This window comes from Physeter macrocephalus, chromosome 14, assembly GCF_002837175.3.
Source record: "Physeter macrocephalus isolate SW-GA chromosome 14, ASM283717v5, whole genome shotgun sequence".
NCBI lineage: Eukaryota > Metazoa > Chordata > Mammalia > Artiodactyla > Physeteridae > Physeter > Physeter macrocephalus.
The window spans coordinates 119,265,297-119,278,760 of NC_041227.1; the positions used below are offsets into that span (position 1 = coordinate 119,265,297).

General features: G+C 39.2%; 1 protein-coding gene across 10 annotated transcripts in view; it reads right to left on the reverse strand.

The window, feature by feature from the left end:
• KANSL1 (KAT8 regulatory NSL complex subunit 1) overlaps positions 1–13,464 on the reverse strand; it is a 179,972-nt gene that overhangs the window by 17,817 nt on the left and 148,691 nt on the right. The window lies entirely within an intron of this gene.

Here is a 13,464-nt window from a genome sequence, read left to right on the forward strand (position 1 = left end):
ATGGGATAGAAATCATTTTCATTAAACTTCCTTTCTATACATGTGGGCAGGATAAGAAATAACCTCTCCAGCTAAGTCCACAGTCAAACATAATCACAGTCAAAAATAATCTAAGTCTCCAAAAGATTTAATTCTGTTAAAAAAAATGGGATTTTTATGATTTTGTGCTTTGAGGAGAAGACTTCAGGTCATGCTGAATGCAGGATCCCTAGGTTCTTGTGTTAGGATGAACAAGTCTGGCATTTGCCAAATCATGACCACAAAAAAGTCATCTGGGTAGCATGCAGTCCTAGAAGAAGGGACTAGTCTGTGGAATGACACTATGACAAGGGATGCTAGGAGCAAGGGTAGTATCATAATAAAGACAAAAGGGTAGCATCAAAACTCTGTAATAACTGCGGGAGATGCATTTAGTTTCAGCACACCCAACTCTTGAAAGCTGTTTGCCTTCACAGACACGCACAGAAGAAAGATAAATATGAGAACAATGCGGTCTTTATCAACATTCACCAACTGCCTCCTTCTTGCAGCGACACAGATGGGTGGCATTCAAAGAAGGCCCTGTGAAGGTTAGACTGGGCAACTTACGCTAAAGTAAAAGAATTCTAATAAGCTGCAATTGTAGATGCCTTTGAAAGGAAATTATACCAACTAAACACACACTTCTGTGTAGACATTAACTGGTACTGTTTTGGGAAAAAATACCTCTTGCAACCTATTTAACCAGGGCTGGCTTTCTGGGGGAGATAACATTTTGAGGCAGAGAGAGGGGCCTAACGTTGGCAGGGACAAAAACCACAGACTGCACAGGAGATGAATGGGAGGATTTAGGTAATTAGAATCCAAACACAGCACCAAAACTTTAAACACTGACAAGATTAGAAAAACATATAAAAATCAGAATAAGAAATCTTAAAAGGGAGGTATATTTTCTCCTCATAAACTAACCCATGACATCAACTAGCTCTCCAAGTGGGCAATGCACAGCATTCCATTTTATAGACTGGATGTAGAGTAAAAACGATATGGCAAGAGGAACAAACTAAGAGAAAGATTAAAATAAAAGCTGAGGGCTTCCCTGGTGGCGCAGTGGTTGAGAGTCCGCCTGCCGATGCAGGGGACGCGGGTTCGTACACCGGTCCGGGAAGATCCCACATGCCGCGGAGCGGCTGGGCCTGTGAGCCATGGCCGCTGAGCCTGTGCGTCCGGAGCCTGCGCTCCGCAACGGGAGAGGCCACAACAGTGAGAGGCCCACGTACCACAAAAACAACAACAACAATAAAATAAAAGCTGAAATTACCAAAAGAAAAAATACGTACCAGAAACAGCAAATTTAAGAACTGCTCTTTGGGAGTCTTTTTCCCCCCTCTTCCGAAACCCACCTCAAGAATGGGTTAGATAGGAACAGAGCAATTAATTAGATAAACTGTAAGACTGGCCTAATAAAGAGAAAAAAGGAAAAAATGCAAACATATAAGAACTCCTCAAAAAAGCACTAGTTAATTGATAAACTGGATACAGGATACAATAGTGTAGACACATACACACAGCCAAGTTAAAATAAAAATAGTCTTGACATAATAATGTTATCCAAATAAAACACTAACCTGTAGAGAGATGCAGAGAGAAGGAGGATAGAGGAATGTGCAAGAAACCACTGACGTGGTTATGATGGCGGGGAGGAGATTAAGGAGAGCTTTCATTTTCCACATTATGCATTTCTATAATGTTTAAATGTTACATATTTTTATATTCCATCTAATCGGAGAATACAATACACATGCCTTAAATAAAGGTAGGGGCTCAGACTAGTCTTGTGTCCTCAGTGAAGTCTTTAAAAACACTGAAGAACAGATAATTTCTATTCAATTAAAATGGCTGGTGCTGGCATAAAGAAATTAGATTTCTATAGTCCTCTTAGAAAAATAGAATTGACTTAAAACCTGGTAAAAAGTATGTGCACACATACTTACACACCAGTCTTACTTTTGAAGGAAAAACTGTGAAGTGTTAATAGAACCCAGAAGTATAGAAAAATATCTTAATTTATTAAAAGATAAATTTGGGGAATTTTTTTGAAGGACAGTTCAGGCAACTTTAAATATACACACCCAGAAATAAGATGCCAAATTATACACATGTATTTACTTATTTATTTTTAAAACCACAAAAAAATAAAAACCTACCATGAGCAAGTGGGATTTATTCCTGGATATCAAAAGTATTCGATATTAGGACATCAATTAATACAATTTCACACTGCCCATTCAACATATCCACTTAGATGTCTTAACAGGCATTCCGAGTTAGTGAGTTAACACTGAGCTCCTAAGTCTTCCCAACTGCCAGTTGCTCAATCTTAAATCCTTGGACTCATCCTAAACTCCTTTTATCATACCCCAAAACCAATCATGAAATCCTATCGTCGCCACCTTCTAAATGTATCCAGGATCTGACCACTTCATACCACCTCAACTGCAGTCATTATCTTTTCTAATATGGGTTTCTTAAATAGTCTCCGAACTGGTCTTCCTGCTTGTCCCTCCTTGCAGTTATTTGACACAGTAGTTGGTGTAATCTTGTTTTACAACCTCAGTCAGACCATGCCAGTCCTCTGCTCAAAACCTTCTAATGGCTCCTCATCTCATGAGGAATAAAAGTCAAAGTTCTTGCACTGGTACACACAAAGCCCTATACCATCTGTCACTTCTACCCCCTCTCTGACTTCATTTCCTGCTTCTCTCCTAGCTCACGCTACCAGTTCCTCTGACTTCCTTGTTCCTTCCCCAAAATGATAGGCAAACTTCCGGATCACAGGCCCCTGCACTTGGCTCTTCTATTAGCTCCATGGTCATTCCCTCACCTCAGGTGTTTTTCTCAAGTGTCACCTTCCTAAAAATAACATTTAGAAACATACAAGTGACAAAAGAGTCTATCTATTCTTGACTATAACAACAATAAAAAAAAAATACTGGAATAAGTTTAACTAGAAATTTTAAGCACAAAGCTTAAAGCTATTAATTATTAATATTCTACAAATTAATCTATAATCTTAAACTCAGTAGGTTTTTGGTACAGAAGAGAGAAGAGGCAAATGTAATTTAAACAAACTACAAACTGGAAGAATAAATGCCAAGGGGAAAAGTTCCCAGAAATTTTCTGATAAGCAAAGGTGTGATTTGCCCTACCACATTTTAAAAGTTATAGTAATTTTAAAAAATATGCTACTGGTTAAGGAACAGAAAAATTAATTAAACAAAAAGAAAAAACAGACCAATATATATAACTTGACAATTTATTGGGCAATATTTCTAAACGAACTAAAAAAAGGGTCAGGGGGCGATTCCAATAAATGAATCAGGGAAATCAAGGTCTGGGGGGTGGGAAGAAGTTGGATTCCTACTTCACATCAAAATAAATTCCAAAGGTATTAAAGATTTAAAGATAAAACAAACATTATGTTTAAACCGTAAAAGAAAAATTATGTGGCAACATACAGTAGTTAAAAGTGTGGGCAATGGGGCCAGGCTGTCTGGGTTTGAGCCCTAACTCTGCTGCTTACTAGCTGTATAACCTTAGACAAGTTAAGTAATGGCTTCATCCATAATAACAGCTGCTTATCTGATAAGGCTGTTTTGAGAATAGATATCATTTAGAACAGTGTCTGGTCTCAACTCTGTTATTTTTGTAGTCATACAAAGTACACTGTCTTCATTTATAATGGGGGGAGAAAAAAAAAAGACATCAACCATAAAGACCATCGATATCAAATTCTAGTTTGTTAGTTGTATGACCTCCTCAAATTTACTCATCTGTTATTAAAGGATCAATAAATAAATGCCAATTTCATGGGATTGTGGGAAATGTAATATGATTTCTCAAACTATTAAAACACTACACAAATGCTAGCTAAATTAGTATATGTCAAGGTTTCTCAACAACAGCACTGACACTTTGAGCTGGATAATTTTTTATTGGGAGGAGATGTCCTGTGCACTGTAAATAAGTAGCAGCTTCCCTGACCTCTCTACTCATGGTGCAAGTAACACCTTCCTCCCCGCCTTTTGTGACAACCAAAAATGACTACATTGTCAAATGTTTCTTGGGGGTGGGCAGGCGGGTCAAAAATCATTGAGAACTATGCGTCTCAAATTATGGTTATCCCTCCTAGTAAAATTCAATGCACAGGCTCCCATTAAATATTAACGGTGAGAGAGAAGAGAGGTCTCAAGACTACTGCAGTCAAAAGAACTCAACAGCAAGCCTGAAGAGGCTTCCACTAATCAAAAATGACAATTTGAGAATAGAAAAGAATTTCAATGGCTTGAATAACTCAAATATGTTTAAATCGGTGACTTCATAATCATACACATCCCCTCTCCACAAAGACTTTATTGACTGCCCTTGGAAGATGGCAGGAAATCAACTTACTGTTTGAAAATTGGTAGATAAAAGGAAATAACACGAATCATGCTTCTTTCTGCACAAACTGTACTTAAGGGTAAACCAATAGTATAAAAGGGCATTTTTCTCTTATAGAATGATCATATTTATCCTTTAGCCATAAACCAGAAAACCGGACAACACACAGCTTAAGACAGAAACAGGGCTTCCCTGGTGGCGCAGTGGTTGCGCGTCCGCCTGCCGATGCAGGGGAACCGGGTTCGCGCCCCGGTCCGGGAGGATCCCACATGCCGCGGAGCGGCTGGGCCGGTGAGCCATGGCCGCTGAGCCTGCGCGTCCGGAGCCCGTGCTCCGCAACGGGAGAGGCCACAGCAGAGGGAGGCCCGCATACCACCAAAAAAAAAAAAAAGACAGAAACAAATGAGGTGGCCTGTGATTGCCTTGGCTTTCTGCCTGGAGGCACACTGCAGACTGCACAGCAGGTGAGGGATTCTAAGCAGAGCGTGATGGTTTCACTGAGTTGAGGAAACACACTCCCAGAGACTGAAGTACAGAGGCTCAGGTGACTGGTAATTATGAGGCAGAATTCTTGAGAAGAGGAAGCATACAGAAAAAGAGCTCCAGAAATCTTCATGAGATTTCCTTGAGTGTTTGCTGAATACTAAGAAGCCCATGAACAGGGTGAAACTCCATCAGGTCAGGCAAAGAACAGCGAAGGAGCTGTGAACTGAACAGTCCCCCGAGCTCACACAAGCAGGGAGACTTCTCCATTGTGACCAGCCAAGTGGCACAGAGCATTCAAAAAAGACCCCAGAAGATCCTGATTTACTAGTGGAGTTAAAGTAGGCTACTCTACACCCTCCCTAGTAAAGGAAAAACTGAACCTCAAGTAACTTACCTGCCAACAAAACAAAGCCTCTTTAAAGGAAGATAATACAATCCCTATGCTTCAACCACGTAAAATTAAATGCCCAACATCCAAAAAAACATTGTTAGATGTGCCAAGAGGTGAGAAAGTTATACCACAGGGATATAATAAGAAAAATGTAAGCCACTGGATAAATAACTAGAATAACCCAGTTTTCTCAACAAATAAATTGCAAGGAAAAGGGGTATGATGGATAGTTTATAGCAAACCAACACTCTTACTGAGAACTAGAAAGGCCAGATTTAAAAAAAAAAAAAAAAAAGCAAACTCAACTTTAAGATACAAGAGAAATGCTAAAACAATATCAAGGAGTCAAGATTTCAGAGAGCATAGAACCATGAAGTGTGGAGCTGCTTCTTCCTGTGGACAATGGGTGATTTTGAGTGATGCTTAGAATTTGGTGCCTTGGTAGAGGGTCACTTCTGGGGACAGAGAAATGAGCAGAGATTCTGATGATTTTGTAGGGCTGAAGGGACAACTTTAGAGACCTGAAGAGCCAAATTCCCAGTGAAAAGGAAGGACAGGAAACTAAGAATGATACATGTCAGATACTCCCGCTCCCAAGGCATTTGGAAAATTCTGAAGCTGTGATGGGCAGGAGGCTAAGAAGCTAAGCAGAAAGCCTCTGGAAAGTAGAGAGATTTTGGCAGGCTCACTTTGATGAGGAGACTACAATTAGAGTTCAGGATACATGAGGGGGAAGGGCACTGGTCATTGAATCAGGCTCTCATCTGGAAATGGGAGTAAGAAACAAGGCTATGCCCTAAGAATGGACCAGAGAGAAACAAAGCCTTATCAAAACTGTAACCCAGGGGAAGGGGAAGCTGGGACGAAGTGAGAGTGTGGCATGGACTTATATATACTACCAAATGTAAAATAGATAGCTAGTGAGAAGCTGCCGCATAGCACAGGGAGATCAGCTCAGTGCTTTGTGACCCCCTAGAGGGGTGGGATAAGGAGGGTGAGAGGGAGATGCAAGAGGGAGGAGATATGGGGATGTATGTATATGTACAGCTGATTCACTTTGTTATAAAGCAGAAACTAACACACCATTGTAAAGCAATTATACTCCAATAAAGATGTTAAAACAAACAAACAAACAAACAAAAACTATAACCTAGCTGCAACTCAGCTCAATGCCTAACTGCAGTCAAGTTTTCAGCTCCCGTTCTATATGCCTAGCAGGGGAAGGTGAATCTGCTCTGGGGAAAGAGAGCATCAGAGCTGCGAAAATCTTTTAAATATATAATATCCAACACTGACTCAAAATGAATTTGGCATCGTTATTAGACACACCAGAAGTGTGGATAAGAGAACTGGTAGATAGATTAATTAAGGAACAGAGGGAAAAAATAACAGGGAAATACAGAACAGAATGTACATGCACAGTGATCAAATCCAACATACTTGTAATCAGAGGTCCATAAGGAGAAGACAGAGGATGCGGCAAGGGCAATGTTTGAAGAAATAATGGTTTAGTTTGTGCTAAAAATGTTTAAAGACACTAATCCACAGATTTAAGAAACTGCAAAACCCAAGCCAAATGAAAACACAAAGAAAACAACATCCAAGCACATCATAAACCTGTTTAAATTGCAAGGAAAAAAATAAAGCGGAAGCCTATAAAATCAGACTTAAAAGACTTACTGGAATGTATGGACTTTATCTGGATCTTGATTCAAACAAACTTTAAAAATCATTTATGGAGTCTGGGTAATCTGAACAGAGAAGTCTCTGATAACTGTAGGAATCACCGTTAAAGTCAAAAGCATTACCAGTAGCAAAAATCACAGACAATACTGAAGATGGTACTACCTGATTCAATCTTAAAATAGCCTAAACCTGCAATATGCAGAACTGGTAACAACAGTAGATTCTTTTACTTTGGTAAATATTTCTTGGAAAGTAGACCCCCAAGGAACTTGTCTAAGATGATAATGAAAAAGGTAGAGATTTTGAAATTTTTGCCAAAACACTCATGGCTCACTTGGTATATAATAGTAAAAAATGAACTGTGGAATGGTTAAGCAAACCATGGCATCACTTCCTATGTGGCATCTAAAATGCCAAGTACACTGATATTAAGAAGTATGTATATGCAACATAAAAATCAAGTGTATGTGCACAGCAATTAAAACAATCAATGTAAGTACATCAGATAATGAAAGAAAATGTACAATCATCTGACTGACCTTTTTTTTTTTTTTTACTTGTTTTATTTTATTATTATTATTTTTTTGGCTGCACCGTGCAGCATGCAGGATCTTAGTTCCCTGACCAGGGATTGAACCCATGCCCCCTGCACTGGGAGCACAGAGTCTTAATCACTGGACCGCCAGGGAAGTCCCTGACTGACCTTTCATTAGTTTATTTTCCTATGAACTTATTTAGACTATGTTTGAAAACAAAATGGGATCAGTAAATCAATGTTGCAAATAAAGTTTCTGTATTTTATATTTACTTTGGCATACTTAAAAACATCTACTTCATCTACTCATAATTTTAGAATGAGATTTTAAGAAATGGAAAACGTTGATGGTTAAAGCTTTCATTTTAAAATTTAAATTTCAGTATTGCCAAGTGTCCAAACATCACCTACAAAGAGATTACAGAGCAGGAAGCAGATGTTCTGAAATGCTTCTCTTGGAATCACAGTAATTCATGAGCATGCTTAATCAGTATTACTTTACCAAGGTTTCCTTGTCAAATAAGTTGGGGAAACAAAAGATTTTCTTTTAAACAAAAGGCTTTTAAGTCTTTAATGTCTTTTATGAATCTGAGTGGAGCATATATGGCATGAAGTGCTCTCCAAATTGATTCACGCATCACATTACGCTGGTGGCAGATATTTCAAATTATCTAAGTGCTCATCACTACTTTGAAATCATGACAGTTACTATACCTGCTGCTAAATCTTGTTATTTAGTGCATTAATAAAGCAATTAATATACCACAAGTTTATATTTTAACAACTGTTTCAACATACTTAGTTTCCCCTAAAATCCAATGTCTTTTACGCATTAAAAAAATGTGGGACTTCCCGGGTGGTTAAGAATCCGCCTGCCAACACAGGGGACACAGGTTCGATCCCTGGTCCAGGAAGACCCCACATGCCACGGAGCAACTAAGCCCGTGAGCCACAACTTCTGAGCCTGCGCCCTAGAGCCTGCAAACCACAACTACTGAGCCTGTGTGCCACAACTACCGAAGCCCACGCACCTAGAGCCTGTGCTCCGCAACAAGAAGCTGCCGCAATGAGAAGCCCACACACTGCAACGAAGAGTAGCCCTGGCTCGCTGCAACTAGAGAAAGCTCGCGCACAACGAGGACCCAATGCAGCCAAAAATTAAACAAAACAAAACGAAACACTATTCTGAGGAGTCCAAAGACATGATCACTCTGCCAAAGGCCTGAAACAGGAGTAAGAAACTGCAAGATGCGGACTTCCCTGGTGGTGCAGGGTTTGGGAATCCGCCTGCCAATGCAGGAGACACGGGTTTGAGCCCTGGTCCGGGAAGATCACAAATGCCGTGGAGCAACTAAGCCCACGCACCACAACTACTGAGCCTACGCTCTAGAGCCCGTGAGCCACAACTACTGAGCCTGCATGCCACAACTACTGAAGCCCACGCACCTAGAGCCCGTGCTCCGCAACAAGAGAAGCTACCGCAATGAGAAGCCTGCACACTGCAACAGAGTAGCCCCCGCTCACAGCAACTAGAGAAAGCCCGCGCACAGCAACGAAGACCCAACACAGCCATTAATAATTAATTAATTAATTAATTAATGAAAGAAATTGCAAGATGCAAGAAGCAGAAAAAGAATGCAAAGCCAAGGCTGGTCTTGGTCAACCAGCCAGTGAAGTGGCAAGGAAGTTTAACACCTACTCCAGGACTTTTGTGGAAAAAGCCAACGGGGAGAAAGTGAAAGCCCACTCCTGATCCATGTTCATGTAAGAGGTCCAAATTCATACTACATGTTTATGTGCAGGGACCTTAAGCTAAGAATTTGCCATTCCAAATTCACCTAGATTCCTGAAGTCTCTTCAGAAGCTAATGGAAAACTGTGCTTTAAGGACACTTTCACAGTCCAGGGATCACAAGACGCCTAAAGAAAGCATGCCTCCCTCACCCTGGCCCCAGATGAGCTCACCATGAAAAATATTGTAAATCGTACAAGAATACAGACTGTTATGAGGCAGTCAGTTCATGCAAAAATGGGAAGAAGTGGCCCTGGGCAAGCTAGAAATAGAACAATGAGAAAACAACTTTAAAATAAGTATATTAAAATTTTTCATAGTGACAATGGCAGGAATATATGTTATGAAACAGGAACAGGATGAAAAAAAAAGAGGATGTTTCTAAAAGTAACAAATTCTGAAAAATAAAAGTACACATTGAAATAAAAAACCCAATTGACAGGTTTACCAATAAACTAAACACAGCTGGAGAAAAAACTGATAAAGAGGAGGAACAGTCAGAGAAGACTACATGAAATAAAGCATAGGAAGAGAGATATGAGATTGCAAAGTATAAAAAGAAAGGAAGCCATATGGAAGAGAGAATGAGAGGATCAACAACAATTGACAGATACTCTATATTTAAAAAGAGAATAAAAAAGGAAAAATTGGAAGAAATAATGACTAGAAAATTTTCAAGACGAACAAGAACTCTCAGAATGAGGGTGCACACCAAGACCTAGTGGCTAAAAACTAATTCATACGTCTAACTATGTCCCTTGATATTGCGAAACATAAAAACAAAACCAGAAGTAAGGGGTTGGGGTAAAGATTTAAGTTACCAGAGAGAAGATACAGATAATTTATAAAGAAATGACACTTAAACTGACATCAGAATTTTCAACAATAAATATTGGAAGGCAAAGAAATTATCTTCAAAGTGCTAAATATAAATTTACATGCAGTTAAGTCATCATTCAAGAATAAAGGCAATATATAACTGTGTATGTATTAACAAATACACATACATACACATTTCACACATAAATGTAATTCTGTATGTTTTTAATTTATAAAGACTTTACAACTTATACCATTGTTAGAAGGCTACTAAATGTATTCAGCAAGAATTGAGTGGGATGCAAGAAGCAACACTGCACAGGAATGGCAAAAGTATTGGTAAATGTAAATAAGTATAAACTTAAAAATGGCTGATTTGGGAGGGATTTAAAAACAAGGTAACTAAAATAATAAAAATAAATTATAGATAATGGGTAGGAAAGACTGGAGTTTTACTTTTTTATTTATTTTTTAAATTTTTATTTATTTATTTATTTATGGCTTGCTGGGTTTTCATTGCTGCACGCAAGCTTTCTCTAGTTGCGGAGAGCAGGGCCTACTCTTCAGTGTGGTGCATGGGCTTCTCATTGGGGTGGCTCCTCTTGTTGCAGAGCACAGGGCTCTAGGCGCGTTGGCTCAGTATCTGCAGTGCGCAGGTTCTAGGGCGTGCGGGCTTCAGTAGTCGTGGCGCACGGGCTCTAGAGTGCAGGCTCAGCAGCTGTGGTGCACGGGCTTAGCTGTTCCGCAGTATGTGGGATCTTCCTGGCAGGGATCGAACCCATGTCCCCTACACTGGCAGGCAGATTCTTAACCACTTCGTCACCAAGGAAGTCCCAAGGCTGGAGTTTTATAAAGAGGCGTTCTAAAGTCCTACTGTTCCCAAAGCAGACAGAGATGAGAACTTTCAACTAACCCAACAGACAGCAGAAAGGCATAAAAACAAGGCAAAGAAAAGGCAAGGACTAAAAAGAAATTAAGAGAAATTACTGATTCCAAACATGACAGTAATCAGAGTTAATATAAATGGATTTAAATCACCTCTTTAAAACACATCAAAACAAACTGACACAGAAAAACGGAAAACAAAGAGATGGAAAAGGATGTATCTAGCAAGTACTTACCAAAGAAACCCATTTAAAGTAAAATTAATAGAGATCAAAAGGGAAACAACATAATGATGAAAGGAATGAAGAAGAAATAATAATCATTAACTACGATGTACCTAACCAGTCGCCCTGGAACTGTATGAACATATATGAATTTAAAAAAACAAAAGAAAAGAAAAAAAAGAAATAGGGGTGAGGTTGGGGAAATGAGAGAGGTAGTTTAAGGGTATAAACTGACTACTAGTAGATAAGTAAGTCCTGGAGATCTAATACAGAGTACAGTGGTTATAGACAATGCCACTGTATTATAAACAACAAATGTGCTAAGAGACTAGATCTTAATTATTCTCACCACAAAAAAGAAATGGTAACTATGTGAAGATAGAGGTGTTACCTAAGGCTACAATGGCAATCAAATTGTAACTTAAACTTATACAATGCACATATCAAACATATTCCAAAAAAAAAAAGGAAGCAGACCAAAGGATATAGAAGATATGAACACAATAAGCCCAAGATGTGAGTTAAATTTAGAACCCTGAAGTCAACAAACAGGATATGGATATACTCACACCCACACAAATACTGTCTTTTTAGGAAATGTGGACTATTTACAAATGCTGAACTAAAATTTTGTGTATCAACATGGAGATCTTGAAAACACAACAGTGAATTAAAACACACACATACACCGCCCAAAAACACACACCAAAAAACCAAACCCAAGTTGCAGAATATGTACAACGATAGCATTTATATAAACTTTAAATAAACAATACTGCATTTTGTGCTCTTGAACACATATATGTGTAGTAAAGATCTAAGAACCTGAACTGGGAGTATACACAAATTCATAATAGTGGTTAGCTCTGGGGAAGAAAGCACGTAAAGGAGATGGAAGAAAATAAAAGTAGCACTAGTTATCTATAATTTTCTTTTAATATTAAAAAAACACATGAAGTAAAAAAAATTTTGAATATTAACATTTAGGGTGGTACATATATCGATTTTTGTTACATCATCCTTTATACTTCACAGAATTAAAAAAATCAGGGGAGGAGGCAGGTGAACCTATAATTTTTCCTATATACAGAGAACTTAAGTTCTTCACACAATAAATTCAATGGTATAGAAGAGCCCCAGAAAACTGGCAGTGGGAGCAAAAGAAAGTCCAACTATTTCAGAGCAAAGGTGTATTAAGTCTGAAAGTTGCTGAAACCCAGGAATCAAATTGGCAACAGCACCTATCAATTTGTCTTCTAGATTTAGAAGTGAGAAAACGGTTCAACCATCATATGAGCAGCAAGAGATAAGAACCAACGGCTAGTGTACTGAGAATAGTGTCCCCTCCCCAGATCCCACCTCAAAATTCATGCCTACCCAGAACCACAGAATGTGACTGTAATTGTAAATAGGGTCTTTGCAGATGCAATTAGTTTAATATGAAGTACTACAGGATTAGGGTAAGCCTTAAATCCAATGACTGGTGTCCTTATAAGACCATGTGAAAACACAGATACACAGGGAAGGTGATTGTGTGAAGATGGAGGCAGAGACAGGAATTATGCTACTACAAGCCAAGGACTACTAAGGTTGCCTGCAGGGAGTGGCAAGAAAGGATTCTTCCCTAGAGCCTTCAGAGGCCAGCAAGGGCTAACAACTTTGATTTCAATGTCAGACTTCTAGCCTCCAGAACTGTGACAGGAAACTAATTCAGTCAGCTACTAAGTTTTTCCTAGTGATAAATACAAAGTGTAGATAGATCAACTTAGTTTTTAAGAATGACAAAAGGAAAAAAGCAAAACCCTCAGCATGGGGACTAAAGTAGAACACTGTAGAACAAAGGAAAAGAAAGCAAATCTGAGAAATTCAGAAAAAAACATACTTTTGGAAAACCATCTATTAAACAAGTTTGATAAAACATTTAATGAAAACTTTTGGCATCTACAATAGAGTAAGAGATAACATAGCCTCTACTATAAAGTAACAGAGTAAAGTGAAAGGACAAGATGACATAAAAAGTAAATATAAAATCTAAAAAGAGGGCTTCCCTGGTGGCACAGTGGTTGAGAGTCCGTCTGCCGATGCAGGGGACATGGGTTCGTGCCCCGGTCCGGGAAGATCCCGCATGCTGCGGAGCGGCTGGGCCCGTGAGCCATGGCCGCTGAGCCTGTGCATCCGGAGCCTGTGCTCCGCAACGGGAGAGGCCACAACAGTGAGAAGCCCGC